Raw genomic sequence first — 14,895 nt, forward strand, 5'->3', positions numbered from 1 at the left:
CCGCACTGATAAGGCATAGATGACCTATCCTACAGATAGACATCAATGTTAAAATTCCGGACAACCCCTTTAAGATCCCCATATATGAGATCGATCAATCGACAAACAGCTTCCAACACACAGAAGCGCTCGGACTGGAACAAAAGGAGCAGTAGTCAAAATTTGGACATGACGGATCCTTCTCTGTCCCTTTACATCATCTGTCAGGGAGAGTTGGGAGGCTCCCATGCATACTAGACTTTTGTCCGATCCCGATTATACCGGCATGTTCGCTTGTCTAATGTGTACGGGGACCTTTAGTCACTGGGTAAGTGTCACCATGATCTGAGAAATATTCCCGAGGCTATTTCATGTATAAGCTTATTAGGCTGTAGTAGGTAATAATATTTCGATGTATAGGATTGGTAAGCCAGCATGCAGAAATATGGCAGAATATACACTAGGTGTTAAAGAATGTTAACGCATATGAAGCCCAGATTTGGTACAAATAGAAAGCCAAGCGTGTACCACCTTGTTATTGGCCACAGGATCGGCTGATATTATCATCCTAAAGAAAATGTCCAGTACGTCCCACCAATGTATTTCACCATTATTTCATAGCTGAACACACTGAAAAGTTGTAGCACACAAAAGGTTCCTAAGAATGTTTTTTTATGCTGTCTTACCTTCAATATAACAGATGCAGACCAAATTAGATAACTAAAAGAAGATTTTGCTTTTTCTTCTACAGAACATAGTGGTACGACACACTGGTTGGTTACAGACCTCATGTAAGGCACAGGAGCTTGGTGGTTGCAGTTCACTGTAGGTTGTTGCTTGCCGACCTTATGTGAGGCGCAGGAGCTTGGTGGTTGCAGTTCACTGTAGGTTGTTGCTTGCCAACTTCATGTGTGATGCAGGAGCTTGGTGGTTATAGTTCACTATAGGTTGTTGCTTGCCGACCTCATGTGTGACGCAGGAGCTTGGTGGTTGCAGTTCACTGTAGGTTGTTGCTTGCCGACCTTATGTGTGACGCAGGAGCTTGGTGGTTGCAGTTCACTGTAGGTTGTTGCTTGCCGACCTTATGTGTGACGCAGGAGCTTGGTGGCTGCAGTTCACTGTAGGTTGTTGCTTGCCGACCTTATGTGTGATGCAGGAGCTTGGTGGTTGCAGTTCACTGTAAGTTGTTGCTTGCCGACCTCATGTGTGACGCAGGAGCTTGGTGGTTGCAGTTCACTGTAGGTTGTGCAGGTTGTTGCTTGTCGACCTTATGTGAGGCGCAGGAGCTTGGTGATTGTAGTTCACTGTAGGTTGTTGCTTGCCGACCTTATGTGTGACGCAGGAGCTTGGTGGTTGCAGTTCACTGTAGGTTGTTGCTTGCCGACCTTATGTGAGGCGCAGGAGTTTGGTGGTTGTAGTTCACTGTAGGTTGTTGCTTGCTGACCTCATGTGAGGTGCAGGAGCTTGGTGGTTGTAGTTCACTGTAGGTTGTTGCTTGCTGACCTCATGTGAGGCACAGGAGCTTGGTGGTTGCAATTCATTGTAGGTCGTGTTGTTACTTGAACATTCCAGAACTTGAAACGACATAGTCTTCAACATTTGAAAGCTCCCACACACAGGTCACTGGTGATTTCACAGGCACCTGGCACTAAAATCTTCAAACAAAGTAGTGAACAATTGTTGACTTCACTCTACTTCTCAGTACTTGCCACAAATTATCTATAAGTCAAGTTTAACTTTTCAATAGAACTGGAAGAGCATACACAGGAGGAGGGCCCGTACTACTCAGGTTCTTTAATTAGTAGTTGCTTCTCCATCAGACACCTCCTAGCACAATCTCATTCAGCTTACTATTAGGCTGGACTGATTTCTCACACAACCCCTTCTCATTACACCCTTAGCCCTCTTGGCCACTGAACCCCTCTTGACTCCCTTTTTTTTGGAACCTCAGCAGATTCCTCAGTAGCTGGATGAAAGCTGCGCTCTTCTGCCATAGCCTAACCAAGACTGTTACTCTGATTTCTCAGATCACCCCACAGTTTGCAATGTGACTCTCAAGGCAACGCTCACTAATGTCACCATGGCAGCTCTTGCCTGTGGTATTCCTAAAATGAGGCAACCCACTTCGCAGGATGTCCACAAGCCACATGTCATACAATTTGCCTCCTCTACAATGGAATATCTGCTTCAGCCGCTTAATCCACCTACGCTCCCCAGCAAACCAGTCCACCCTGTACTCCAACTCACCGATTCTCATAGAATGGACATCTCACAATTCTCACCGGCCAACGACACGTGAATTTAATTCCACTTTCAAGTTCTCCACACTTTGCTCGAAAACACTTCTCTCTGCTCTCACTTTCAGCACTGAGCCACAAGGTTCCCGGAATGAAGGGACAGCAAACTCTGTTCTTGAGCTGCATTCCCTTCTGAAAGTTTCCTGCACAGTCATGACCCTGACCACCAGGCTTTTAAGAAAACAGCAGACAAGCGATATGCCATCACTTTATAAGAAGGAGATTATACTTAAATTGTCCTTTACTTCTACAAGCTAAAAAATATTTTTAAAGGTTTCACTTACATGGATTCACCATTGCTCCCTTTTTGATGCCTAAGTAGTCGCCTCTGGCTGAAGCAGCGGCAGCAATGAGTACGGGCCGGTACGGCATTAGAATGGGAGCCGCAGGGGATCAGGGAGGATAAATATACCTCTTTTAAATCAGCTTGTGCCCATTTTAAATAAAATTTATATTCACTGGACTTCCCCTTTTAGGGACAATTTACTTTTTCTTTTTAAATGATATTGTACAGACAGTAGTGATGAGCGAGCACTAAAATGCTCGGGTTCTCGTTGCTCGGGTCGAGCACATTGGAATACTCGGGTGCTCGACCCGAGCAACGAGCCCAATGTAAGTCTATGGGAAACTCGAGCATTTATCCAGCGACTCCCCCCGGCGGTCTGCAGAGGGCCTAAAAATTGCCCAAATCGATTGGAACAGTGCCCAAATGACATGGGAACAGCATGGAGAAGACCCCTGGAAGCATCTCTGACTCCCAGGTCACTGCTGTCAACAACGTTGTCAGAGTATTACGCCACTTTTACAGACTCACAATAAAACATACCAAAACTAAACCAAAATGGGTTTTCCTGGGAAAAATGTTAATGAACATCCTTTCCAGGATAATGACTTGTATATAAGGCAAAATAAATAACCAAAAACAAAAATGCTCCTCCACACCTTGGGCTATGTTCACACGTAGCGTTTTTGATGAGTTTTTGCACTTTTGCATTGCTTTCAACCAAGACAAATGCATTCACTGGGAAATGTCATTTTAACATTTTGCAACCTTATCTGGCCATGTGGTGTGTGACACATGCATACAGTGCTGAAAAAACATGGGAACAGCATGGGAAAGACCCCTGGAAGCATCTCTGACTCCCAGGTCACTGCCTAAAAGTGTGCCCATCATAAGTGATCCTTGGCGCATGCGAAGATGCCTCCCGCCATGCACCTGTCGTTGCAGACTTACAACAATCACCGTCCACGTCCTTGTCCAAGTGCAGCGTTCAGTTGTCCCTACCCCATTCCTTGGAATGCAAGCGCAAGTATGCAGCCAGCCACCCACCCACCCACAGGCTGCAATACTATACTGCCAAATTTTTGGACAGCTGCTTGCACTTAAAATGTGGGCTTTTAGGCTCGTGGAAGGGGAAGCTGTCCACAACCTTATGGCGGCGGTGGCCAGGTGTCCATGCTCGGTCCCCAGCCGCCACTATTTCTCCCGCTATCGTCTCCGCCTTTTACAAGCAAGGGTCCCACAACATTAACCGTGCCCTCCCCAGTGCACTTACTGGGAAGGACCGCCTAACCACAAACACGTGGACAGGTGAATGTGGCCAGGGACGGTATGGAGCCAGTCCACAGCTTTTTTTTGCTGAGAGTTGTATTTCGCCACAATCATAATATTCTTTAGCTTGGTGAAAGGACTTGGGAATCCATATCTACCCAGCTGTCATTTCTCCCAGGAAGTCCTCTAAAACTGCTTGCACTTGAAATTTGGCCTGTTAGGCTCGTGGAGGCGGAAGCTGTCCACAACCTCATGCCGGCGGCGGCCGGTTGTCCATACTCAGTCCCCAGCCGCCACTATTTCTCCCTGTATTGTCTCTGCTTTCCACAAGCACGGGTCCCTGTACATTACTGCTGGTACTTTTCTGTGGGAATCTGCTTGCCTCCTACCAGCCTGGAATATTTCCAGTAAACTATGGTACGGCGCCATGGTATTAGCACTGCCCCCAGTACCAGTAGTGAAGCAATCCCCAATTTCCTTCTCTCAGGAATTCTATTTGGTAAACTGAGTGGCTGCCCAAATAAATTCATTTCTCACAAAGGAGCTGAAGATAGAGTGGAGGTAGGTGCAAGCTTCTCCAGCCTGTTAGATATTAGAGGGTGAACGGCAGCACATTGGATCGGTGGTTAGCACTGAAGCCTTGCAGCAATGGGATCCTGGGTTCAAATCCCAGCAAGGACAACATCTGCAAGGATTTTCTCCCCGTGTTTGCGTGGGTTTTCACTTCAGTAAAAAAAGATGCCATAGAGTGTCCAGGAACCTTCCCACACACTTTTCTTAGCCAGGACTGCTTCTCGGCAGGGTTGGACAGTCCTACCAGAGAATCCTCGGGTGTGCCCTGGCTTCTACATCAGGAGAGTTCATGATAGCACAAACTTTGCAGCAGCTACGGGGCTCTTGAGTGGGGGAGAGAGGTGAGCCCTCAGAATCAAATCCTTTGGTGGGCCCAATGTTTTTCAGTCTGAAACTGCTTCTCAGTGGTAGTTGTATTTCACCACAGCCATATTCTTTAGCTCGTTGAAAGGACTGGCATAGAGGGAAACCGTATCTACCCCGACTGTCATTTCTCCGTCGCCAGGTTCCACCCATTGTCACACACGACCATGCCTGGCTGTATGTTCAGCAGTGAGAGCCACAGATCAGGCTGCTTTGTTACAGCTTTCAACAATTCTGCAGTGCTGGGCGGTTTCTCACCAAAGCATTAACCATGTTATCTTCAGCATAGCCTGTTGCCACTTGGCCAAGGCAGTGCTGCAGTGCTGTCAGCTTGTGACTGATGTGGTCATTTCGGAGATGGAGGAGGTGGTGCAGGAGCTGAACAATGTGATTACATTGAGGTTACATTGGCGACTCTGTTTTTTTTCTACTAAAGAAAGATCCTACTGGTTTTTTTTTTACGCTATTTTTTAAGACAAATGCATTCACCGGGAAATGTCATTTAAACATTTTACAACCTTATCTGGCCATGTGGTGTGTGACACATCATCAGACACATCCTGTTTCATTTATAATGGAGGGACTCTGAAAGTCACAAAGCCTATTTTTATAGGCTCATACTATTCTTAAAGGGCCAGCAGTCGGCCCTCGCTATTGTTAGAGAGCCATCCGCCGGCTATGCTTTGTTGTTCCCATTATTTACGAGTGGGTCTCCTATACTGTTATTCCGTATGCACTGACTGCAAGGGCTGCCAAAAATTTGGATGCAACCCAATACCCCTTTGAAGAGACATAGAGGAGGGTCTCATTAAAAAAATGTTCCATTATAAAGGAGCGGGTCTCCTATAGTGGTAATGCCCATGCGGTGACTGCAAGGGCTGACAAAATTTAGGAAAAACCTCACTAACAATTTAAAGACACATAGAGCAGGGCCACAGTAATGACATATTCCAATTAGAAAGGAGAGGGTCTCCCATACTGTTTGCCTATGCAGTGACTGCAATGGTTGTCAAAAATTTGGAGGCACTCCACTGCCCCTTGCAAGACGTAGAGGTCGGAGAGCCTCCTAAAAATAATGTTCCCATTATTAGGAAGTGGGTCTCCCATAGTGTTTGCCTATGCAGTGAAGCTACAACTGCCAAATATTTGGAGGAACTCCAATGCGTGTGACGCGCCCCCTGGGCCATGCTGTTAGGGATACCCGGAGCCGGATCAGATGGGGGTTGTAGTCTCCGAGTGGCTGTGACCCGGTCCGTGCCCAGGGTGTCAAACTCAGTGTGCGGCAGTCCTTGCAGATGTTCTTAGTATCGACTACGCCACCCGTTGATTTGCGGTCAAAAGGCCGCCGCTGCAGGATGGTCCGCTGAGGCTGGTGGTGTGTGTGCAGCTGTGGTAGTATAACCCCCAACGGGAGGGGTATAGCCTCAGGGGGTCAGACGTGGAGGATGGTGGTTGTGAAGGTGCAGCAAGGAGACTCAGAGGCATGAAATGCAGTTTCAGGGTTTTTACTCACTGGTGTTGCTCGGGTCACTCTGTACAGCAGTGACCACCCAAGCCGTGCTGCGTCCACCAGGTGCGGGACTCGGTCAACTCCCGGGCAATTCTGGAGCGTGGTCCTGAGCTCCTTTCTGACTCTCCCCTCCTCTGGCCGTTCCCACCAGGGATCCACTTATGTCCGGCTCCCTCGGGTCTCTTGTTGGTCAAGCCTCCTCTGGGCTCCCTGACCCTATGCTCGGTGTGCCTTTCTAGTGGATTTGGTGAGGGTCGTGGCAGATCCTGCCCACAACCTCCGGTTCCTGGTTAAGGTTCGTTTTGGCCTCTGCCAGCTTGGGATCCGGTACCCTTTTGCCGACCCTTCACCCTTTTGTCCTTATTCTGGGATCTTGGGGTTCCTTCTTGTTTCCTCTCTGAGTCCTTCTCACTCCTCTCTCTCTCTCTCAGCAGGCTCTGTTCTGGAGCTGGGCCCAGCCGGAGCCACAGCTCCCTGTCAGCCCTCCTGGCTGAGCTCCTCTGCTCTGCTCCTCAGGCTAAACTCTCACTGACTGACCCTGTCCTAAGATGGTGCCCACCTTATATACTCCCTCTATGTGTGAGCTCAGGTGACCAGCACCCAATGAGCTCCTAGCTTTACCCAGACTACTCCCCCTATCTGCCCCTACACTACTGGGATGCTCCACCCCCCTCCCACTCCAGCCAGGGACAGACGCTGTCGTACCTGCACATATACTGGTGGGAGTACCGTAGTTCTGTCCCCCGGAAATGGGATGTATGTAGTGCATGCAGCCTACTGAGCTCAGTTCCACACTCCATCCTTACCCGGGAGTGGAATACCACACCTCTGGCTTGAGGTGTAATACCCCTGTAGCAGCCGAGTCCTCAGGGTGCTACATTCCCCCCTGGTAAATCACAGCACGTCCTCGGGCTGTAAAAGAATAAAATATCCAAAAACATACAAAATTTTTTTCAAAACATCATAAACATATAAAACATTATATATATCATAAAATTTTTCATATGAAACATTCTTGTTCTCTGGCCACTTGTGCAAATTGTGACCAGGTAGGTGCCACAGTCTCTGGTAGAAAAAACAACAGTTTCCTATAAAACCGGTAGGGGGCGCCTTAGAAAGCGCAACTATATACAAGGGGAATATGGCCGCTCTCAGTCCTCGGCCAGTGGGGAAAAAGGAATGGCTGTTCACAGTCCTCAGCCTGTGGGGAGATGGGACACACTGTAACAGTTCACTGGTCCCAACGGGGACTACACTTTTGTAGCAACAGTTTTTGTACCCACACGGGTAACTATTTACATTTTCTATTTACAGTTCATCAGTGGCGGTGTGCTCTTGGCTGAGGGTAATCTTTAGACCCGTCCGGGTCCTCTTGATCCTCCTCACCCCGTAGCTCCTTCTCAGTAAGTCTATGCACGTGCAGGGCATACGGGCCCTTGGCGCACTGATGCCGGGTGAAGGTGACCTCATCACCCAGGTATAGGTCACGACCTCTGTGTCCCTCCGGCAGATGACTTTCAACGTCTCTGCGGGTGACAAAGACGTCGCCGGGGGTCTTGTGGTCCCGGATGAAACCCCACCCGTGCTCCAACTGGAATTTTATTACAGTCCCGCTGGCACGGGGACCGTGGGCAGCACGGGGGTTTCTGCGGGCTCGGCTCTTCTGCTCGGCGCTCTTCACTTGGAGCCGCTCCTCGCGGACCCGCCTCTCTCGTCGCTCTCTAGCAAAAACCTCCAATTGTTGCCGGCAGCACTCCGCACGCTGGGCTGCGGCTGCCCGGGTCTCCTCGGTGAACCCGATGAGGTCTTCTCCGGTGGGGTCCCACGCAAACTGTGCTTCCTCCAACGAGAGTGGGGTGGTCTTGGCGGGCGCCGGAGCCGGGATCAGGGGCTCATCCAGGGGTCTTTCCTTCCGGAGTCGGGGATGGTGGAACTCCGGTGGCCACACAAAGGGCTGCCCATCCGGGCATGTGTGCTGGGCAAATAGGTCTTCACCCAGGTGTGGCGCTGCGGACGTTGAGGGCGCTGTTTTGGTGGCGGCGCCCGGGTTCACCAGGCCTTGCGACCAGGCCTGGGGCACCCTGAATGTAAAGGGCACCGTGAAGACGGCGGCGCCCGGGGTTACTTGGCCCAGTGACCAGGCCGGTGGCTCAGTGGAGGTAGAGGGCGCTGTTGGTACTGCGGCGCCCGGGGGCACTCGGCCTTGCGACCAGGCCGGTGGCGTCTCCTGCTTGGCCGTGCTCTGGATCGAGGCGCGTGACGTCACAGGGGGCGTGGCCGCGGCTCCGGCCGCTTGAGGCCTAGCTTGGAGCGATGACGCAGCGGCTACGGGAACGGTGAGTGGGGCTTCGGGCTCTGCGACGGGGAGCTGGGGCAGGTTTACGGCTTCTGGGCACAGGATATTGTCGTCCCCATTACCTGCCTTCATTTCTTCGGCTCCCTCCGCGGCGTCGTCTCCGGCCGTCGTCCCTCCTTCGCCGTCCTCAGAGGTGGACTTGCTCCTTGCTGCGGGTGACATGCTTCGCTGGCAGGCTCCAGCCTGCAGGGCCATCTCTCGGGTCCACTCCGCCAGTGTTTCCTGCTGCACCCGGGCCATCCTTCGTGCGAGGCCCTCCAGCGCGGTCTGTGCACGCTCCCGGTCTCGGGGGAGCTGTGCCAGGATCTCCAGCAGGCCTTCTGGAGTGGCGGCCTGCAACAGGCTCCTGACCACAGGGTCGGTGCTGCCTGACTCTCCCTCCATCTCCGGGTGTGTTCTCTCTGGACTCCTCTCCAGACTCCTCATCTCCGGGTGCGCTCTCTCCAGACTCCTCCAGGCTGCACCCATCTTCGCTCTTTTGTTTTGTATCCGCCCACATTGAGGGTGGTCCTGGGGCAATTTTGTGATTGCCAGTTCCAGGGGCAGTTCCCTCACGCTGATGGACATATCAATCATCACAGTCTCTGCTGGTGGGGGCGGTTTCCACTTTTGGCGCCATTTCCGATCCTGGCCTACGATGGGAGGTGGCCTCTTGCCATCCTCTGGCACGCCCATAATGGCGTCCGCTCTGCCAAGGCGGGAAATCTTCTCAGATGGCGGGAACCGCTTCCCAGTGGCGGGAAACACTGCAGATGGCGGGAAAAGACTGCAGATGACGGGCAAATGGCGGGAACTGATCCGAGATGGCGTCCGATGGCGGGGACCCTCTGGAATTGGCGGGAGACTTCGTTTTGAGGTAAATGCGAATTTTTCTTCAGGCACGCAGTACCCAGTGGTTGCGGGCACGTTATCCTGCCGACTACGCCAAAGTTGACGCGCCCCCTGGGCCATGCTGTTAGGGATACCCGGAGCCGGATCAGATGGGGGTTGTAGTCTCCGAGTGGCTGTGACCCGGTCCGTGCCCAGGGTGTCAAACTCAGTGTGCGGCAGTCCTTGCAGATGTTCTTAGTATCGACTACGCCACCCGTTGATTTGCGGTCAAAAGGCCGCCGCTGCAGAATGGTCCGCTGAGGCTGGTGGTGTGTGTGCAGCTGTGGTAGTATAACCCCCAACGGGAGGGGTATAGCCTCAGGGGGTCAGACGTGGAGGATGGTGGTTGTGAAGGTGCAGCAAGGACACTCGGAGGCATGAAATGCAGTTTCAGGGTTTTTACTCACTGGTGTTGCTCGGGTCACTCTGTACAGCAGTGACCACCCAAGCCGTGCTGCGTCCACCAGGTGCGGGACTCGGTCAACTCCCGGGCAATTCTGCAGCGTGGTCCTGAGCTCCTTTCTGACTCTCCCCTCCTCTGGCCGTTCCCACCAGGGATCCACTTATGTCCGGCTCCCTCGGGTCTCTTGTTGGTCAAGCCTCCTCTGGGCTCCCTGACCCTATGCTCGGTGTGCCTTTCTAGTGGATTTGGTGAGGGTCGTGGCAGATCCTGCCCACAACCTCCGGTTCCTGGTTAAGGTTCGTTTTGGCCTCTGCCAGCTTGGGATCCGGTACCCTTTTGCCGACCCTTCACCCTTTTGTCCTTATTCTGGGATCTTGGGGTTCCTTCTTGTTTCCTCTCTGAGTCCTTCTCACTCCTCTCTCTCTCAGCAGGCTCTGTTCTGGAGCTGGGCCCAGCCGGAGCCACAGCTCCCTGTCAGCCCTCCTGGCTGAGCTCCTCTGCTCTGCTCCTCAGGCTAAACTCTCACTGCCTGACCCTGTCCTAAGATGGTGCCCACCTTATATACTCCCTCTATGTGTGAGCTCAGGTGACCAGCACCCAATGAGCTCCTAGCTTTACCCAGACTACTCCCCCTATCTGCCCCTACACTACTGGGATGTTCCACCCCCCTCCCACTCCAGCCAGGGACAGACGCTGTCGTACCTGCACATATACTGGTGGGAGTACCGTAGTTCTGTCCCCCGGAAATGGGATGTATGTAGTGCATGCAGCCTACTGAGCTCAGTTCCACACTCCATCCTTACCCGGGAGTGGAATACCACACCTCTGGCTTGAGGTGTAATACCCCTGTAGCAGCCGAGTCCTCAGGGTGCTACACGTGTTCACCAGCACACTGCAACAAAATTTACATGGAGGCCAGAAATGGCTGAATTTGGAGCGAACTTATATGTGATACATGTGACGGAAAACCACAGTTTTAAATGGCTGGCCTGTAGGCTACTATTTTTCACAGCGACCTGGTGTCAATAACACACTGCAACAAAATATAAATTGAGTCCAATATTTTCCACGTTCACTACAAATTTCTGGATTTTTAGCGCTGTAATATGAAAAGGATCTGGTTGTATTCTGCAGTGGCAACAAGCAAATGGAGCAGAAAAACAGTGTTCTCTAGATTGCTTTTTAAGCAAATAATTAGGATTAAGATAAAAAAAAAATAATCCCTGGCCCCTGATACCTGGGGATATTTCTAGAAATATCTGAAACAGCAGTAGCAGACAGAACTGGAATGGAGCCTCTTGTGCTATATGCACTGCAGTCTGCCACATATACTGCCTGAGTAACTCCTGCTGTCACCACTGAATAGATGCAGCTGGATTAGTCCTCAGAAGGACTGTTAGTTCAGATGGACATATATAGATGTTGTGGTATACCTACACTAACTAATAAACAAGCAAATCTCTCCCTCTCCTTGCCATTCCCATCAGCTGTCACTAGACCACAGATGGTTTATTTCTAGAGAAAAGCTTAGTCTTACTGTGTAACACAAGTCTTTTTCTTGGGCTGTTTCTAATGTCATCAGAGTCTACCATTTCAAGTCAGGTCATTCACTCATTGCCTGAGCATCAGTTCCTAACGGTTAGTGCCTCCAGCTTGTATTAGTCCACATTGACTCCCGTGTTCTCATTTTGCTCTGGATGTGCCTCTATCAAGTTTGTCTCTCCAGTTTTTGACTCTCCCTTCTTTTTCTCTTTCTGTATTATTTCACCCATTTGATCTTCTGGTTCTGACCAAAGGCTCCTTCTGACTATTCTCTGGCTGTATCCTCACTATAGTGGATACGGAAAGTATTCATTCCCCTTTAAATTTTTCACTCTTTGTTTCATTGCAGCCATTTGGTAAATTCTAAATATGGCCATGATCATGTGATATTTCTTATGACCACGTGATATTTCAGTTTTTCTTTATTAATAAATTTGCAAAAATTTCTACATTTCTGTTTTTTTCAGCCAAGATGGGGTGCAGAGTGTTATAAAATGTACTTTTTAGAATTTACCAAATGGCTGCAATGAAACAAAGAGTGAAAAATTTAAAGGGGTCTGAAGACTTTCCGTACCCACTGTACTCTGAGAGCCACGACCTAAGAATCAGTTGAATTCGTGCCTCTCAGAGTAGTTAATATGATCTGCATTTTGAACATTTGCAGAATGAAGATCTTCATTGCCTGATATACACCAGGACTTGTCTCTTCCATCTTATACCGATCCTGTAGGAGATGGGGCAGGAGAAGAATCCAAGAGATTTTTGTTGGACGTGCTAAAAATGTTGTGTAGATGGAACTGTGCCATTTATTTGGTTACAACTAAAACCTCGTTATGGCAGTTGCTGGTAAAGACAAGAGAACCTCTTGGAGTCTGCACTTCACAATAGTCAGTTCCAGACCTGTTGCAATGTAAGGCTCAATTGATATATCGGCATAATAGGGTTATTCCCAGAAAAAAGTGTGTATCCGAAACAGCTAAAAACACTTAGTGTGTGAAAAGCACAGAAAAAGCACACAATCAAAAATTCCACCATTCAGAATAGAACATTTGTAGAGAACTGTATCACAAAATTGCACAATATTCTGCATTCACAGAAGTTACTGGAATCAAAATGACGATACAATGGATCATGAACCAGCATGGGAAATCGCTTATTCCCCCAGGACATATGATTTTTTTTACTCAAAATTTTAAATACAGACAGAGTTGAAAGTTCAAGCTATCATTATAACGGGAACCAAGATGAAGACAGGGCATGATGTGGGAATCATTGTGTTCTGATGAAGATGGAAAACTCCTTCTAGAGGAGCCGAGAAGCTCTCGATGTAAAACAGATGTCTTCTATGTTTCTCAACTGTTTGGGCAGTTTTCAATTACGCCAAAATTAGAGCAATAATGAGAAACAAAACGGGATTATATTCTAAAGCATGTGGATCAGTAGCTTATCTGTCGGTGACATCTCTGATTGCTTTCCCAAACAAGTCTAATCATGTTATACATACGGACTGATTACAATCTCGTAATGTGACCTGGTCACTCGGAAGAGGTGTTTCCTACCCACCTTCAAACAACTGATTTGTTCTACTCATTTTCTGCCTGTTAAGAGCAATATTTCTTACAAATTGATGGAGTCGCTGTTTGTTTTATGACCCAAACCATGGAAAAGAGCCAGAAAACTTAAGAATGGCTCATTGACCTGCAATGGAAGGAAATCACAGCTGTAAGATGTCATGAATTGAGGAGCATTTGTCTCCTAAAGTCAAGTAATGACCTGGAAATAGAACTTCTCGACTTGTTCTCTTTTGTCAAATTGCTCTTTAGTCTCATTTTTTTGTGAAACAGAAACTGACAACAACCAATGAGAATTAATTGACCGCTTAACTAATATTTTTTTCACTGCTTTTTTCTCAACCACCAATTATGTAAGGGTCTACAACTAGGGCCATACACTTGAATGGTAGAGCCGCTGTGCAGTAGAAACAGAAGAAGTCAACTGTATCCCAGATAGTTCATTTAGGGTCTATGCAAAACCTGTAATTGTGCAATTGTGCATTTGTCGCCAAGCTTTTCCTATGTTGAAGCCCTATGCTATTTGTCTCATGTCTTCTTGAGTTGCAAAAGTGGAGATTCATTTTATGGGGCTCCCAAATCTGTTGGATCATCGGTGTCCATTATAAGTAACAAATAACCATTGATTTTTAGGAAAACTGAGTACACTTTTCTGCAGTGGTGCTTTAAAGGAAATTAGCTCTTCCTCATTTATGCCCCTGGTGAATGCGAACTGCAGGGCTTCCTAGGAGCTTCTCCAACCTTGGACCATGAGAAGAAGCAGAACCTTCTTGTGGCAGCATGGTCATGTTTAAAGCTTCCAATAAAGGAGATTTTGTTCTTTATTTCTTGCAGTTTTGTTAATTTCAACATATAGTATAATATTTATCCATCGCCGTCTGTTACAGCCGACCCTTGAGTTTATGTGACACGGAGAAGGATACGCTTCATTGACCAGAAGATGACAGTTTACAATCAACACTGAACTGACGTACAGGAATGTCTACAGAGCTGAAGGATCACGATTCACAGATCGAAGGCTAAGATAAACCCCAAGAAGTAATTCGAGAATAAAATTATACTGGATCTGAAAAGATAGGTCTACGAGGCGAGAGCCAAATACCATTCTTACCACGACATGGCTGATCGTGAGATTGAGAAGAAGATAAAAGGACTTGATGTGAGATGTGATATTGGGATATAGGACTTAACGGTTTATAACAATGAATTTTAAGAAGCGGCGCTGCATCCTGGTTGGCTTCAGTTCACTTACAAGTACAAAAGACTGAAGAAATGGAAGGTTTTGAGAAAAAAAAATTGGAAAAAAAATCCCAATTTTGCGCCACAGTAATTAGTTTATCTCACCTAACGCGTGAGAAACCTCCAAATAGTCTTGCTTGTTCAGTGTCTGCACATGGTAAGTGACGCACCCCTGGGCCTGTGTCGCGCAGCGTTGCGCACGCGGGAGCTTACCCGGAGCCGGATCTGTTGAGGGTTGTAGTCTCGTGGCGGTGACCCGGTCCGTGCCCAGGGAGTCAGACTAAGTGGCGCTGTATTAGCGGTAGATGTTGGACGACTATGCCACCCGTTGAGTACAGCTAAGGAGCTGCTGCTGCAGGGCAGACCGCTGAGGCCGGTGGTAGGATTGTGCAGCGTGATAGTATAACCCCCAACGGGAGGGGTATGGCCTCAGGGCAGCCGACGTGGATGATGGGGGTAGCAGGAACCACTCAGAGACGGTACGGTGTAGTTCAGGGTCTTTACTGGTGACAACGATAGACCCTCCCGGAGTACTGGCTAGCGATTGGGGCCTGGTCAGTCCTTCAGCAGATGGGATCTCCCCTGGCCAGGCGGAGTTGTAGGCCTCCCAAACTAACAATACTCTTCTGGCTACCTTGCT

The sequence above is a fragment of the Phyllobates terribilis genome, unplaced genomic scaffold (assembly GCF_046119375.1).
Source record: "Phyllobates terribilis strain yellow unplaced genomic scaffold, ASM4611937v1 Scaffold_1__5_contigs__length_1240528914, whole genome shotgun sequence".
NCBI lineage: Eukaryota > Metazoa > Chordata > Amphibia > Anura > Dendrobatidae > Phyllobates > Phyllobates terribilis.